General features: G+C 39.9%; 1 protein-coding gene and 2 long non-coding RNA genes across 9 annotated transcripts in view; 1 reads left to right on the top strand and 2 right to left on the bottom strand.

Moving 5' to 3' along the window:
• LOC105832186 overlaps positions 1-16,818 on the top strand; it is a 546,626-nt gene that overhangs the window by 235,826 nt on the left and 293,982 nt on the right. The window lies entirely within an intron of this gene.
• LOC105833577 overlaps positions 1-16,818 on the bottom strand; it is a 76,062-nt gene that overhangs the window by 24,764 nt on the left and 34,480 nt on the right. The gene's annotated exons all lie outside the window — the stretch shown is intronic.
• Positions 1,058-3,960, bottom strand: LOC114254884. The gene is made up of 2 exons (XR_003626194.2): positions 3,250-3,960; positions 1,058-3,138 (listed from the first exon to the last, which is right to left on the bottom strand). It is a non-coding gene; the product is annotated as an uncharacterized LOC114254884 (long non-coding RNA).

The following is a 16,818-nucleotide window of genomic DNA, read 5'->3' as shown; positions in this document are numbered from 1 at the left end:
TATCGTATCGAATGATGGAAAATGCCTGCGTTGGAAGAGTGATCTTTAATATTTTAAGAAGCTAAAAAATATTTGTTTTCTTCTTTGCAGCTGGTCAGAGCTAAAATTGAGATATTTACGACCATTACGAAATTTTTGTCATTGATTAGGAAAAAAAGAATAAACCTAAGGATTCTGCAGTTTCTGAATTTCGATAACTTTAACTGGTACAGAGCCCTTAATTAGTTTGAAATTGTTTTGAAGTTGAGCGAGATAGATATTGGTAGATATTGTTAGAAAACTTTTACTTTCGACTTCTTGATTGTCGTAGCAGAGGCGACGAAATCCCGCCTATTCGCGACTCATCGAAGTTCCTCACTCTCTCTCTATCGTAGAGGCGATAAATTCCGATTGTCGGCAGGGTGAAAAACACCCCGGCGCGCCGCCGAGCGAAACTCGTTTTTTTTCCTTTTCCCCGGCGAAACGTGAGAAGGTAGACAAGCGGTCAGACGTTGTTGCACCCGGTGGAAAATCACCTTGCGGAGGCCTGGGTGACACGACCCAGGCGGGAGCGGTGCGAAGTTGGTAGTCTGGCTAACTCCATCGTGGCGACGGGGGGTTCGGCACCCGACACAGGATGGCGGCACCCTTTGTCGGCCGACGGCAGCATTGTTTCCAGCGGCCATAAATTGTCTCGTGCCTCGCTAGGCCCGCACTTCCTTCCTTCCTTCCTTCCTTCCTATCCCCGTGCCCGCAAACGCGCCTATGGCTGGGCTTCTCGATCTTCCTTACCGCCTACGCCCGGCCAAACCTCCGATCCGCTCCGCTACTACCACGAGAACAGCATTGGCCTTCATCCCCCGGAACCATCATGGTCGGTGGTTTCGACCAGATCGTTGTTTGCACGAAGAAAGCACGTAGGCGCCTCATATGCGGGCATTACTTTGTCTCGCGTGTCTCAGAAATTCTATTCGACTCTGTTTAAGTTATATTAGAACGAAAGGATTATGATAGCGTTCAGTTTGCTTTTCGTAAAAAAAAAAAAAAAAAAAAAAAAAAAAAAAAAAAAAAAAAAAGCTTTCCGTTTTGTAGTTTATTTATTGATAAATCTACAGAACTTAATTATTACAAGTGCCAAAGTGTAAAAACGTATAATAACATATGCGATATTCTAACGAGAAGAGCCTTATTCAAATATCGACTGTAATTTGATAGACTATTTTTTAATAGTACTTTTTGAAGCGTAATGCTTTCGTGTATTGTAATACGGTAAATATATATAGCCGTACTCTTACGTTACATTGTCGGAAATAACGCGCGATAACAATGAATTTTACATTTCATACATTTTTTCCCCGCAAATCCTTTATTGCATTAAATATACCGGTTGTACTACGTTGCTTTACGGATTTTGTCATAAAATGTGTCGCGATAAAAGCAATGTCTCGAGAAATGCGACACGACGGGGACGTTAGCCACGCGTTGCTTCGTTGCTGTCTTTGCCGACGCCATTTTCTTGAATTACCGTCATCCCTTAGGTGACGCCGTGGTCTCTCAGCGAGCTTCCATATGCGCCTCCTTCTTCGAACCGTGCCATGGCACGTCCATCCTTATCCGGCACCCTCTGTCCCCCTTGAGGCCGACTTATCGACTTCGAAACAATATCTTCGACCTCGGGGAGAACGCCGCATTCGCGTCATTTATATCGTTTATGCGTCTGAGCGTGCAGGAACGGCAGTGTGGTTGAGCTCGTATAATACTGTCACCAAGAAATGAATAGAAATGGATAGAATGGGCGAGCGAGGAGTTTCACAAATAATTTCATACACTTCTGAAGAGATAGATATATCTTATTATATAAATATAAATATTTTTGCGTATAAATGGTTCTTTGTAAGCAATTTTGAATTTTTTATTTTAAATACGATTTATTTAATACGATTCGACAATTTTGTCTGGTAAATTTCTTTTTCTTTGAAAAATTAACATAATTTTGTAATTAGTTATAATATTTATACATACAATTTAACAAACAATCATATAAATACTTTCTAGTTGAATTCAGTATTCTTCATTCTTGTCAAAAGTAACGACAATTAAGTATCGTGACCAAACGTGTGTGTATCGTATGTGTAGAGCGTTGCACTTAAAACTTAAAATTCATCATCGGACATAAGTTTTCAATTACAGATTTCATTCAGGATTGAATAGTCTTGATTTTTTTTATTTCATCGTACTCGCGTACATCGTACTTGCAATCTCGAATATACATATCTAGTAATCCACTCCTTCCGTAACTTGATAGATCGCGCTTGCTCCATAAGTCTCGAATTCACTGATATCACGATTCACTGATCTGAAGGAAAGTTGGCCTGTCGCGATTAGGTCCCTCTTTGACTGCGACACAAAGCGAGAAGGGGGTGTTGAAGCGCAAACACAACGTATAGCGCTGATAATGCGCGACTGTTCGCGCCCCGAGGATGCTTATCTGAGATTTCCGCATTTCCAATAGTGGGCGACCATAAAGAAGCGTGTTTGCGCAAGGGAGCGAATGCGGCAGGAGAGAGTTCGCAGGATCGCGAACTTAAATCCGAAGGGGTACCGCGCGTGTACTTTTTCCTTTTAACGTTACGCTCGACTTGGTTCTCGAGGGAGTCGCAGTCGCGAGATAACGTCTCTCTCTCTCTCTCGGCGATCGTGCCTCCATGTGGATGCCGCGAGCGGGGTACTGCCATTAATTCGATACCTCGCACGCGAAACACGTCCAGCGGAAAAGATAAAACTATTTCTCACATGACGAAACGTCGATTTTATCGATCTTCGGAATATTGTCGGGACAAATTCAGCTGGTCTGTATTCCTCGATTCAATCGCGTGCAATATATCGGTTTGCGAAGCTTAAAAAAATCTGGATTTGATGTAGTATATCTACAGAAAAAGTTTGCTGATAAAATGAAATCAGTCGGACTATTCGAATAATCTTCTCTAGATTTTCGCTTATCGGATAAAAATCGGAAAGTCTGAAAAGTCGTGTTAGAATTTCATTCCGGTTAAAAATTCCGACATTATTTTCCGATCATTTGCTCCATGTCATATCGAATATTTTTTTTAATCAGTCTGCCGTTCTATTGAAATAGTGAAAGCAGCTTCTCCCAAGTTTCTGAAAGTTGAAAACGTAACGATGACGAACGCGAAGGTGGGAATACGTTTGTAATCTCAAGTCAGAACTGTAATTTGCTTTCTTGCGACTAGGCGGAAACTAAGAGAATACCTGGCAGAATACTTGGCCAAGCAACCGTTGAAAATGCACGATGATCCATTTCCGAGCGCATCGACTCTCCGACAGATTGCAATTGCAACTTCCTGGTGCACACGACGACGGTGGCGGCGACGGCGACGGCGACGTGTTACAGACTTTGAGTTGGCATCAGTCCAAGCGCATGGATTATTAGATTCGCCCCCGGGTACACGTCAATCGATGCTTTTCAATATTGCGACTCGCCGTTTTATCTCTCTTCTTTTATGCTTCGTTCGAGTAACCCGTTATTTTTCTCAGCGCCGCGCTCCTCGCTTTTGAGATCGTTAATCTCGCGCCGATTCTTCGCAGCGAATAATCTAGCGGTGTTATTGTCGTAAAGAATCTTGCAACGTTTCCGTGGTATTTTTATCGACTCCCTTACTCCCTAAGATTTTTAAATTATGTCAGCAATATATATACATATCATTCCACATCCATGCAAGTAAATGTTACATCGATTATATTTTTATGTTTACAACTATGGATGTAAAATATAATCGTATCTCAAATAGCACAAAATATTTATTATCATAAACATTGACAGATATCCTGAAAATTCATTTTCAAAAACTAATAAAGATTATATAGACATTTTTTAATATTTTGGTATAATATAAAAAATATTACTATAATATAAAATATATTTCAAAAATGTATTGAAAATTTCTTAAAATTATTATAAATACATATATGTGTGTTTATTATAATCTTTTTGATACCTATATTTCTGAGCATAAAAATATGTATAAAATATTTATATAAGGATGTGTGTACATATTTTTAAAAAATATTTCACATAATTTTTCTTTCTCTCTTATAAATATTTCAAAAATATTTTATAAATATTTTGTGTGTTATGAGATCGCCGGGTTTAAAATTTAACCTTTGTCCTACATACCTTTTGTGTCCAATCAATTTCTATTCATGAAAATTTCTCGAAATTTCAAAAGCAAATGTATATAGTACATTTTATTTTTTTCTAAAATAAAGCACATTTGTTTTAGAAATTTAAATGTTCATGAATTTTATGAATCACTATAAATAGGTGAAAAAGAACATCGAATTTAAAATATTCAAGTTTTGAAAGCCGTTTTTCACATTATGTTATAAGAATTATGTTATAAGAATTAATGTTTCGATAACATTCTAGACAAGAGTATCTAAGGGTTATTATAGTTTGCTATTAATAGTTTTCGAGATAAATTTTGAATGTGTCCGTTTTTTGTACTCGAACCGGCGCATGTACCGCGACGCAATCTAATCTCTACAACGGTCGATTAACTCCAAGCGGTTAATCTCCAATTGTGTATCATTTCTACGATGGCGTCCAATTTCGCCAACGTCGCGGAATGGGAAGTGAAAGTTGCGCCTGTTTTCGCCATGTCGAGAAGCTCGCGGAGTACGGGCGTAAATATTCGGCGGTGTCGGCGCAAAAACAGAGATAATGGATTTTCAATTCTAGTACTTCCGCTCGAACGTAGGGCAGAGGAGAAGAATGCTACTACTAACACGTAGAATCGTTGCATCCCGGCGATACAACCCCATCTGCGAGGGCTCTTGTTTGGGCTCTCCCTCTCTTCCCTCCCCCCTCTCTCTTTCTTTTTCTCTTTATAACTTGCTCGTTCATTTCGTTCTACTCTCACTCGAGCCACAATAAAAGAAAACTTTAAATTTGCGCGCGCTTCATACATCTAAAAGATACCAAATTGCAAAAAAATATAAATAAAAAAATGCATCACTTATATTAAGAAGACAAGTAATTAAAATATGAAGAATTAAGAATTAAACTAAATAATAATTGAAATTTTGATAAAATTATAATATGTAATTGATATAAAAATTGATATACCGTCTGCGTAGAGAATCAAACAAAATACTCTGTGAAATGATAAATAAAATGATAATTATTAAATAAATAAATTGAAAATAGAGTTAAGTTGACAGGTAGATGGTAATAGACTAGATGAATGTGTATTAGAATATCTTTGATTTCGGCAAGAAAAACGCATTATTTAATTTATCAAGTAAAATACATTATCTCCCTTCGGGAACTTGCATAATTTATAGTTCTACATTCACGCGTGAAATGTTTGGCTGTACGCAAACAGGGAGTTTGCATCATGCAAACGTTTCCTCGGGTAAACAGCCGCTTTACACCATGCGGAAATTGCTAACACCATTATTCATAGCAAATTGATGTAAAATGCAACTGCAGCGGAGCGTCATTTCTCGTTTAACTTTGAAAGCACGCTGAAACTTCATGAAACTATGTAATATTACCGCGGCAATTAATAGAAATTTAATTGTAACAGTATTAAGGGTACATTAAGTGTAAAATAGGCCAATTTTTTACTTTTGAAATGTTTGACACGCGAAACTGTCAAATAATATAAAACTCTTTTCCAACGCTCACGATAACTTTCGATGTTAAACAACTCCCTAATTACGCTTCAATCTAACCGGTGACATAGATCGACATAAAATTTTTTTTTTTTTTAAGGACTTGGCAGGTCTTTTAATGTTCGCGAATCCATCTCCGTCTATACATTTAGTCCCACGTCGTAAACACGCACTGACGTATTCTATGGATAGTCACGACAACTTCTGCCGTAAACGTTTCCACCTCCTCCGTGTCCTGGAAACTTTCTGAAAGTTGTACCGGAGTTTGACGTTGGAAATCAAGCGACGCCGGTATCTTCTCCTGCATCAACGCGATGCAGCGTAATGCGTGTACGTGCGTTACGCAAATGATCATTGGAGTATGTGTTTGGATAAATGAAGACAAAGAAAGAGGATAGGTAAAGTGACAGGAGGGAGGGGGTAAGAACTACATCGTTCGCGACCATCTCTGTGTACACGTAAGGACCCACGATTGTCTCAACTGGATCCAGGCCCGAAATTATAGCGAATTTCGAAGTCATGAAGTACCTAAGTTGAAGCATTTCGGTAAAAATGGAAAATGTAATAATATGATCTTTAATTACTGTCTTATGCTATAACGGTATCTCTTAAAACGATCTTATAGAATATAATTGGTATTTAATGGAAACAAATATAATTTATAATAATTTTATTCTAAAAGGAGCTGTGCGAAGAGCGGAAACTCGCGTAAGTACAGAATAATGTTAAGTATAAACTGTTATGTCTTCAAATCGGGATGTCTATTTTACTTATTTGTTCGTAATTGCTGTCAGAAATTTCGTAAAAGCTCCTTTTCACGGATTTATCATTGTTTTATCGACTGACCTCACTGATGACTGAAGTAAATCGGCGTCGTTACTTCGTGACTGTTATTAGAGGGTCTTTATGCGACGAGACGTCTTCTGGGTTGAAGTTGCCTCCTACGGCGGGATTCTACGGAAAGATCTCGCCCGCAACTTACTAATTGAAAGCTCCCGGTCGTAGAGACAGCGACAGATAGAAAGGGAGATAGAAGGGGGGGGGGGAGCTTCTCTCCAGGCCAGTAATTGTCTTCCAGGTGGCAAAGAAAGCCTTCCTTCTCTCAACTTCTCTCGATTCACGTTCTCCTTTTTTCCGGTTCTTTGCCGGCAAAGAGATCTCTCGTCGCAGAGCGGAGGACGAGTGTAAACTCTTCTTCTCCTGAATCTTTTCACGGATTCTTTGACCAAATTGTCTTGATTTGCGCGCGTGAAACAATCGACTGGCACACCGGTAAAACCACCGCGTTTACACGACAGTAGAATCAGCGGATCTTGGGACGATGGTGAATTCAAAAGGCCGAATGGCCGCGTCTCTGCGAACGTAATTTTCGCGATTATTTCATCGAGAACCGAACAAATACGGGATTGAGAAAGGAAGGATTCTTTTCAGTTTTTAATCGAAAGCTTTTCCTCTCCCGTTGTGCGGTTTATCCCGATTTTTTTTTTTGCAAAATTTTTAGAGAACGGTTCTACATTTAGATTTCCGTGTCGATTTTGGAAAATCGATCTTGACATATTTCAATTAAAACTGTAATTCAGAAACGTGTAAGATGCCACCAAAATTAATCAAAACCACAGCCCTCTGCCGGATTGATCTGTTTGAAATTCCGAATCTCCGATGCTTTTTATTCTCGATTTCACCGCCGCTGTGGCTGAAGATTGAAAAGGCAAGAAGCAGAAGAAGTCGTCACTCGACGAAGCCGCGCGATCTATCTTGAAGGGAATCCAGCCGACTTTTCATTGATCCTTTGACGCCGACATGGTGGGGTGCGAGTTTACTTCTCGCATGGGTGACGTTACTTGAAAAATCCACCGCGAAACTTTTTCTCCCTCGAGGAACGGGAGGAGGAGAAGGAGGAGGACGTACTTAAAGTGCCGTTAGGTGCCGTGAAAACGGCGCCGAAGTGAGCTTCCGTAAAATCCTTGGTGAAAGGGAGGGCCCGCGTGCGCGTACTCGTGTGTTCGCTCGATCGTGATAAAAGTGGCATTGTAACAGTTGAACTGTAAAACCTGATTGGAGCGTATTTTAAACAATTTTCGTAATCTCCACTCGCGTCTCTTACTATATTAGATCTGTCGTTTTCTTTGTTGACTTTGAATTTCGGTTGTTAATTAAACGCAGGACCTAGTTGATTTATGACGCGACAAGTTACTTTAACAATTGTATAAACTTCCGCACGGAACGATACGATAACGACACCCGGTGAAATTCAAGTAAATGTCGAATGTAGAATTAATCCGAAAAGTTGATGTTTTGACACATCTTCTCATCTTTCTTCCGACGGTGCGGCGCGAGGAGCTAATTTCAATTTTTTTAAATTTCGTCGAACTGACAGCAAAGCAGTCCTCACTTCCGAACAGTTAAAAGATAAAATTTTCATTTTCGCAGTAGTCGGAAACTGCAAAAAAGGATTTTCAGTTTAAGATTACAAGGAGGGCAGCGACTCTTCTAATCCAATTATTATTATTTATTGCGCGTTAAATTCCGAGAGCCGACGAGATGCGAGCTTCGAAATTTCCGGCGGTATTGCAAACGTAAGCGCATTCGAAAAGAGATTCGCGTGCCACCGGGGTGACCGTTTGCGGATTTAAAGCGCATTACCAGGTTAGAAAGGAGGGAGGACGGATTTATATGCCTGTCTATAAGTACACCCGACTGCTCGGATGCAAACTATTTCGCGGCGACGTGCCCGGCACCTCCTCTCTCGCGTTGATGAACGCGCGAGAACGTACGCCCGTTGCTACAAACTATTACGCGATGGCGAGCAAATCCTCGTGGAAACTAACGTGCGGAAATGGGGGCTGCGGAGGTGGGTTAATACGGTCCTTTAAATGAAAACATCTCGTTCCTCTCGGTACGCTCTCACACGCCCTCGCGCGAATGGGATTTCTAGAGGTTGGCGCGCAGAAAAGAAGGACGAGAAATTTCGGTTATCACACGGGATTTAGATCCTTTTAGATCCTGTGATACGAGAGAGAGAGAGAGAGAGATAGAGATTCTGTATCCTATATTTTACTGATATATCATCGGATCCCAAAGATTTACATGCATTTTAATTCTGTTTTTTTGTATATAGGTCAATTGTACAGTATAAATTGTAGGATGTGATGATATTTCAAAAAATTTAATTATATGTAATTAACTAACACGTATCAATTTTTTTATAAAACAAATGAAGTATTTCGTATACTATATTTTCTGTCAATAATTGTTTTCAGTCTGTTTTTGTGTAGTTTTTGCAAAATAATTTTGTAAAAGATTTTTTGCTGGTTCACGAACAGTGCACAATGCTGCTAAACAATAGACTGATATTTTGCGCATAAAGCGGAACTTGGCAGATCAAAAAACAGTCTATTCAGACTTATGAGCTGCCCTAGATTTTAGATCTGTGTAGGATCTATTGAGAGAAATGAAGGAAGCGCGCGGAGGTAGAAGAACGACGACAAACTTGGCTTAAAAACTTGGCGGAAAGTAAGGACGGAGGCGAAGGAAGGCGGAAACGGAGATGGAGCGCAATGACAAAAGTGCAGTCATCGTTCCCAAAGAGTACAAGTCGTTTTGTGCTCGTTTCAGGAACTCGCTCGATCTTCCTACGCTTGTCTTGTAATTTCGCGAGGATAATGCCCTCAGAAAATAGTAGACACGAGAAAGTTGGCGAAAATCGTGCCGCTCGAAAGGGCCGATATCATAAAATAGTCCAGGGAGAACGGAAAAAGGTGCAATTTGCAAGATCAATATGAAGTAACGCTTCCAAAGAGGAGAGTCAAACTTTAAGTACTGCTATAAGCGTATCGAAGCTCCTCATTATTCGGATATTCTCCATTATTCCGCTTAAAATCCTTCGAAACAGATCGAACGTATTTGAAGAATATTTCACGTAACACATCGTGCAAAACTTTTTATCGCTTTATATAAGAAAATAAGATTATATTCTCGACCATTTTAGAGTAATTTTTATTAAATAATAGTAAAATCGTTAAACGAAAGATTTTACAAACAGATAGAAAATATTGGAGAAATAATTTTGTATAATGTGATTTTTTTTTTTTAATGTAGGAGGAACCCTTTTATATTCGCAGATGCATTATACCTTTATTTCGCTAATCGGACCGCCTTCGATCTTGATGAAATTGCTGATGACGAAGAGGAATTTCAAGAAAGGTTCCTCTGAAAGTATAAGGCTCGCTTTATGTTCGCCGGAGAAAATCCCCGGAAAATTCCAGAGAACGGGTTGAAAGACGCTCGCAAATGTTACGCTCTTTTGTGCGTTCTAACGACGAGTCGCGTATAAGCGACATTCTCGCCTAATTGATCCCGTTTATTGAGCCGTCGTCGTGGCGAATGCATTCTTCGAGAGGAAATTCCACAAGGGCTTCAAATCTCAAGGCGTTGCGTCGCATCGCGTCGCGCCGATGTCGAAGCCATCGATCGCGCATTGATGAGAAAGTTTCGACGGGATTAATGTCCGCTTAACCGGTGAAATTCCGTCAAACTGGCGAAGCGCGAGCTTTGTAAACTAGATTCCGAAACTGATGAAAAAGTCTGATTTACCTGTCGGGTAAGCATCGCTAGCGTTCGACGGGCCGCGTGTGAAACAAATTATTTTTCTTCCCGTCGAGATAACCGTTTAACTTTCGTTGATAACAATCTTATTGACATATTTTTATGACGACGTGTGTTTCCTAATCCATCTATATCTCCAAGGTTTGACAAGCTGTTGGGTATTCTGATTTTTTTTTTTTTTTTTTTTTTTTTTGAAAAATCGATATTAAAATTTTTTTCTGTTTTGTTTGACAGATTTAATCTCGCGCGAACAATGATGTGTCAGTGTCACGGCAGAGTGACGTGATTTACGATAATACGAATAATGATGCTACTTTCATGAATTTTTCCTGCGGCATGTTGTCCTTTTTGCTGCATAAATATATTTATCGATGTGAAATGGAACTTGACGTAATATTTTCCAATATTTCTTTACATCGAAAAGCTCTTTCCAGTTTGAAAGAAAGTTTGGTATTAAATCGTAAGTCACCACTGCAAGCTAAACATCAGTCGTATGTTAACGTCAAACTAAATGCAATCTGCATTCTGAGGAACGCGCTCAGAAAGAGGAGAGGGAGGGGGAGAAGAAGAGAGGAGAGGAGAGTGTACAGAATTCAGCCTAATTTTCCTCGTCTCCGCTGATCTTGTTCGACGTGGTTAAGCCGGAAGCTCTTAATTAACGCCTCTTTCACGAGGCATTAAGTGCGCCTTTCGCTTTGAGAATGTCGCGCCACAACGTCGATTCGATACTTTGAGTCTGTCGGGCAGGCAGCGCGATGTTTCGCGCTCAAAGAGTGCTGTGCCGCACTGATAAGGTGATGCAGAGCCAATCTCTTCCGCATGAAATGACAGCGTCGATTGCTACAACGCGATATGCCCGCAGCCCCCGCCTAATTAGAGTTTCGTTCGCTCGCGAAACGTATCGGGCTTCCTCTAATTAGAAAGGTTGCGTACAACCCACCCCCGTCGCTGTTAGCCTTGTTGATCTCACCCTCGAATGCGGGCGCGAAACAGCGAAACTGGTAAAATGCTCGTGATAAGATTGCGATTCAGTGGATTAAAAGGGACAATAATGAATTATTTAACTGTTTCCCGTACGATGGAAACGAAGATATTCCGTGCACGGTACAAAAATACATTACCTGCTAATAAAGTTTCTAGATTAATTGTATGACATATTCAGAATGACTTAAAGACCCAAGAAATTGGCGAAATTAACCATGTAATTTAAAATAGAATACAATGAAGATAAAACTCGCCAATGTAACAAAAAAATCGCAATTTTTTTACTTGATATAATTTCTGTGCAATATACTATAACATTACGTAATGTGCATAAGACTTATAAAAATGGATATATAATAAAATTGTCGATTTTATATGTCAGTCCTACTTGAAAAATGTTATACAAATCTGAAAATCGAAAGTTATAGAATTCAAAGTTCAATTTATACAATATTTTGATTCAAAAATTTTTTTAGAGAAGCGAATAGATTATGGAATCACACAAGTAGCGTGTATGAGTATTCGGTTCTACGTAATGCACTGAATGTTCGGTAATGCACCCGTTAATTGGGTTACCTTTGGAAGGCCGGGTCGCAGCCGCTATGTTCGCGTATATGGAATGCGAACACTTCTGGTTTAACATCGCGTATCCGTATTATCGGCCCATCTAGGGCGAAAATCGAATTCGTGCTCGTATTAGCCGTCCGACGAAGGTTGCAATATGAGGAGAACATCGATCGTCGATTTGCGTTCTAATACCGGCAGCCGCCTTATACAAGGTTCCACAACGCGCTTTAAATTGCGTATGTATACGTGCGTGCGCGCGCTCGCGTATGTGTGTGGGATCATTTAGATCTTAATTACTCTGTGAGATTCGCACGCTGCATGGAAATTTGTTTCTCAACTTGAAAAAAATATTACGTAGAGATTTTTAATTATTGTGTGAATATACAATTTTACACATTTTGTGTGAAATATATCTTTATATGTACTTCATATGTTTATATAAGCTTCATATATATTTATGCTTTGCGTATTTTTCACTGGAGAGAGCTCTTTTAATTTGCGCGCAGTTGTTATTATTATTACGAAGGAAACAAGAGATTAATCGAAGGTATATCGAGTACGCGATGCGGCAAACTGCAAATAACATTTCATTATTTCGTCACCGCACCGTTCGTTGACCGTCCGCGAAGCGTGCATTAAAAAGTTTGCAACACTTAATCGTGAAGAGATGCTGAGAGTTCTCGATTAAATAGACTCGGTTTACCGCATCTATTTGCCTTAAGCAACCGCGAATGAATGAATATTTAAACGACGAGGCCTCGTGATTTCTAATATGAATCTTTACCTTTTTCACGTTCGCAGCTTCTGGCGACCGTTATCTAGATCCTGGTGTATCCCGAACTTTCCGTCTCTCTCTCTCTCTCTCTCTCTCTCTCTCTCTCTCTCTCTCTCTCTCTCTCTCTCTTCATCGCGCGTCACGAGATCAAATATTAAAATCTCGGCGGTAAGAAGCATCCCGGTTTTACAGCCGCGAGGGGCTGCAGCGTCCGCTCGCGTTGCAACATTCATGAAGGGGAATACCTCTCAAAAAGTCAACGATGTCGATCCCTGCGCTCGTTCCGTTCTCGCCGCAATGCGTCCACTTTTTACATATAATTTTTATTACACCCGCCATATATCTCAGCGAGCGGGATAAATACGCGTAAAACGGTTGTCCTTGATAATTTTATACAAGCTCTAGCGCTGCATCTTCGTATAACTCTCCTCTGGAGATAGATGCTCTGGCAAATAAAATAAAAGATAGCAATATATACAGAGGGTGGTATGCAAATATTTAAAATATTTTTTTATGTTCTCTTGCGGTGGCAAACGCGCGAGCAAATTTTATCGCGATTACCGTCAAATTTGCATCGTCTACTCGAGATCCCTTCCGCGGTAAGTATCGGAAAGGATTCTGGATTTTCACGTCGCTGACAGAAACGGGAGGAAACTGCGATCTGACTCGAATTTTCGCCGAGCCACTTTTGCATCGTTGTAGCCTGCAACGTTGCTTTATATTTACGGTGCCACGCTCAGACGGCGAGAGGAACGTAGAAACAGAAGGGAGACGCGCACACGAGGGCAGAAGGCGGTTTAGTAGACAGCCAGACATAATCCCCTGTCACGCCGCAGATAATCTCACTCGTTTCCTCTCTCGCTCCTTCCATTTCTTCGACCCCCTTCTTCGTTCGCTGTCGTGCGCCGCGTGTGTGCTGTCCTTCACAGAGTTATGCACGCACGCGTACGTGAGCGCATGTGTATACGCAAGTGATGCATATTCATAAGATTTTTGAGCGATATGGTGTAAGGTCGGCCGGACGGTGTACTCGGAATATATGACTCCTGTTTACATTGTTAAATGCTAAATGCCGTGACGTGATTAAATGAAGTCGATTTAAAAATGTACCGTCCGATCAAACAAATTACACCACCCCATACAGTTTTCACATTCTCGAGAATAAAACTGGCTGCGTATGTTTAAATAAGACTGCTATGTAAACTTGGTTGATTATATTTTAATGTAATTTTATATACGTAGCGGGAATATATAAAAAAGCTGAGAACACATCGATTCTCGATGTTAATGCGATGAGTCGAACAATTACAATTGTGCTGAGGTGAGCATAAAAAACGCGCGAAAAAGTTTCAAGTGTTATTGTCATACCTTGGCGCATGATGACAGATATCTAGCAGCGCGTGAATGATATATTTCATGTACATAATGACAGACATATCATATGCGGCGTACAATAGGCTGCGTGAAATTAAAATAAAATTAAAAAAAAAAAGAAACTCATATCGAGTCGCGCACGGGCTGTTCATACGCGACGACGTTTGAAAATCATCCCGCCTCTAAATAGGTCTTTGAAATGTGACGTGAAGCACCCGCCACGTGTCATTCATGACTCCTACACGAGCACTTATCATAATAATACGCTGAGTTGCGTAGCTCACCATGTCGAGATATTATAATAACCAGCGTTCAAGAGCATGCCGCGCATTATGCGGCAATAAATCTTTTCGCCTCTTCTTTCGCACGTGGCGTCAACAGCGACTCTATTTCTTTCTCTCTCTCTCTCTCTCTCTCTCTTTTTCTCTCTCCTCCGTCTCATTGTCTTGTTTCTCTCGTGCTTCTTTTTTTCTTCTGCGACTGGTTGATTTATCAATTACTACAGGAAATAGATAATCAAAGAGAATTTATATATTTTTCAGATCTAATTTTAAACTTAATTTACATAAAGTAATTTTAAAGCAATTAATCTAAAGTAATAGCATTTTAATGGGAATAATTTTAATTCTAAAAGTACGTTGTAATTATATATACTATTGAATTATTGTCATTGTCTCGTTAATTTTTCTAAATGTACCTGTACAATTCCTTTTGATTCAGTGAAATTGTGATTATGCTTCTTTAATTTCATTTGTATGTATTTCTCTCTGTTCCTTTTTTATATAGCTCAGTATTTTAATTATCTTCGGAATTTTATAGATATTTAAACAAGATTTTGATAATGTGTACTTAATTTAATTTAATACAATTCTTACATTTCTCTATCATTAATTATGCCTTATTCTTAAGCCTTTAATCATCATCTATACGTCCCGCTGCATCATACCTCTTTATTCTTATCCAAAATCTCTAGCAGTATTTTATACATTTATCTCTTTGTCTACCTTAATTTTATTTCTCCCCTTTTTTGCACGAGAATTGCACGAGAGAGAGAATTCTAGTTATATTTTTCTTTTTTAGTGTAGATTAATGTCCAAACTGTTTGCTTTTCTGTTATGTGCTGTTAAGGGATTACCAGATCCCACAGTAAATAAATGCATATTGTCCCTCTCTTACTCTCTCTTCTCTCCTTCTCTTTATGATCTATGCGCGGATGTCCCTCGTCACTTCGGACACGCGACTCACCGCGATTGCTTTAACGGCCTCGTTAAGCCGCCGACTATCGGCTTTACGATCCGTCCACATGCCTTCCGGCTTCCAACGTCGTTCATACGACTAATCCCGGTCACTGCAAACCTTTCGAGAATCTTTACAGCCGTGTACCTGTCGCCGGGTAGAGACCTGATCTGATATTAACGCCCCATTTCGAGATAGTTTAACATTATCGGTCTACAATCAGGTTTTAACGGCGATGAAAGGAAACCAAAATTAGTTTGAAAGGTCGGATTAAGACAACCGCATACATTTATAAGAGGAAGTGTATCGATGGATAATTAATGCAATTGCAGTAACGAATGTATGTAATGAATCGTACAGATCTCTCTCCGAAAGCTTAAAGCGACGCAAGAAATTCACGCGCACCATCGTCGTTTTGTCACAGAATTTTACGTACGCGTAATTACAACCGCGAGCGGTTGTTTTTTCCGCATAGTTGCGCGACTGAAAACTTTTCGATAAATTGAATCCCCGCGAGGTTTATTACATGATTCTCGAATTCGCGCGACTCGTCGAGCGAACTCCCTTTTTCACTCCTATGTGCGCTTCGTGAGTTTAGCGGCGCGAGAAGTTACATTTTCCGCGAGGCCGTTGCTGCATCGATCGGGTTTTTCATTCGACCGCGCGTATCGAGTACATTTATACGTTATAAAGCTGGTAATATCGTTTCGCAATATGAATGGCGAGAGCGTGGTAGAAAAATACGAGCGCGCGCGCGCGCGCGCGTGTATGCGCGCTATTATTCCCGGGGGAGGCAACGAAGCCTGTTAAAAACTCGCCGCTCATAACCCCGCCTCTTTACGCCGACAAAGTTAACAATTTTAATGGAATATTAAAGAAATTAACGTAAAATGGGCTTTTCATACGCGGGAACAGGTGATTCATTAGCTGCGCGCGTGCACACGGTATGCACTGCGTACGCGATATCGCGAACGAGATGATTTTAGCTCGTATCCCGAGCGTGAAAAACGTACATCGAGAGGCAAGATTACATTCCTTTCAAAGCCGTCGGAACATTTTGCTTCGGCAAAATTAATATCTGTTGAATTTCAAATTTAGCAAAAACTCTATTGGCGTTTCACAAATTTATTTTTCACATTAAATATTTCTTTGGTTATAACCATTTTCTCTTAAAAAAAAAAAAAAAAAAGAATTCGTTTTCGTTTTTTAACAAATTGAAATAAATAGAACTGTCAGAAACATTTTTTAAATTTTACGGACAGAAAGTTCTTTTTCTAAGAAAGGACTCGATTTTTAAATAAAATGTTCCTCAGAATTGCCCATCGACGTTGAAATATGCGTGTACTGATGCTTAATATTTCACTCGCGAAATATTTCGATACTTGTCATTCCTAATTTCGCATTTTATTTATTGCACGGAGATTTTCCCCCCAGATTCCTCAGATGATATTTTTGACATTTACATTTCGCTCCCGGTCATGGATACAAAAGTGTAATATTGGTCTTTTTTAAACTAGATTACACTTCGCGCTCGTCGGTCGGACACGCATTAATCACACGTGACGCCGCGGTGGCAGCCCGAGAGGACGAGAGTTAGGGAC

The sequence above is a fragment of the Monomorium pharaonis genome, chromosome 1 (assembly GCF_013373865.1).
Source record: "Monomorium pharaonis isolate MP-MQ-018 chromosome 1, ASM1337386v2, whole genome shotgun sequence".
In the NCBI taxonomy this organism is placed as follows: Eukaryota; Metazoa; Arthropoda; class Insecta; order Hymenoptera; family Formicidae; genus Monomorium; species Monomorium pharaonis.
The sequence above is the reverse complement of the archived record's forward strand: the minus strand, read 5'-3'. Positions and strand labels throughout refer to the sequence as shown.